The following is a 954-nucleotide window of genomic DNA, read 5'->3' as shown; positions in this document are numbered from 1 at the left end:
GGGGGGGGGGGAGGATGAGTCGATTACATCGATCTCAGTGTTCAGCTGGTACGTATTTTATCGATCCTGAAAGGATGAAAAGTAAAGTCGACTTGGGTGGAATTTGAACTCAGAATATAAGAACGACGCTAAGCATTTTGCCCGATGTACTAAAAATTCTACCATAATAATAATAATAATAATTATTATTATTATTATTTCTTTATTGCCCACAAGAGGGTAAACATAGAGGGGACAAACAAAGGGATTAAGTCGATTACATCGACTCCAGTGCGTAACTGGTATTTATTTAATCGACCCCGAAAGGATGAAAGGCAAAGTCGACCTCGGCGGAATTTAAACTCAGAACGTAACGGCAGACGAAATACCGCAAAGCATTTCGCCCAGTGTGCTAACGTTTCTGCCAGCTCGCCTAATAATAATAATAATAATAATAATAATAATAATAATAATAGTAATAGTAATAGTAGTAATAGTAATAATGGTAATAGTAATAATAGTAATAATAGTAATAGTAATAATAGTAATAGTAATAATAATAATAATAATAATAATAATAATAATAATAATCGCGGAGTACAATTGTCCTACAATGTTAATACTCGTGGGTGAGACATAAGACAACATATCCCTCTCTTTATTTTATTTACTCACTGCCGCACTGTCCACTAACTAAACTATATGCTCATACTCTATAATTACTATCAATACTGCTATTTTGGGAGATTAATTTGCGCGTGTGTATGTGTGTATGTCTGTGCGTGAGGGTCAGCAGTCAGATCGCTGTGTATGTTACACATTCACATTTACCACAATAATAAAGTACAGCCTACATTATTATCTCTTAACATAGATAACTATATAGTTGTGTGTATATATATGTACACACACACACACACACACACACACACACACACACACACACACACACACACACACACACACACACACACA

This window comes from Octopus bimaculoides, chromosome 6 (genome assembly GCF_001194135.2).
Source record: "Octopus bimaculoides isolate UCB-OBI-ISO-001 chromosome 6, ASM119413v2, whole genome shotgun sequence".
In the NCBI taxonomy this organism is placed as follows: Eukaryota; Metazoa; Mollusca; class Cephalopoda; order Octopoda; family Octopodidae; genus Octopus; species Octopus bimaculoides.
Note: the sequence above shows the minus strand (reverse complement) of the source record.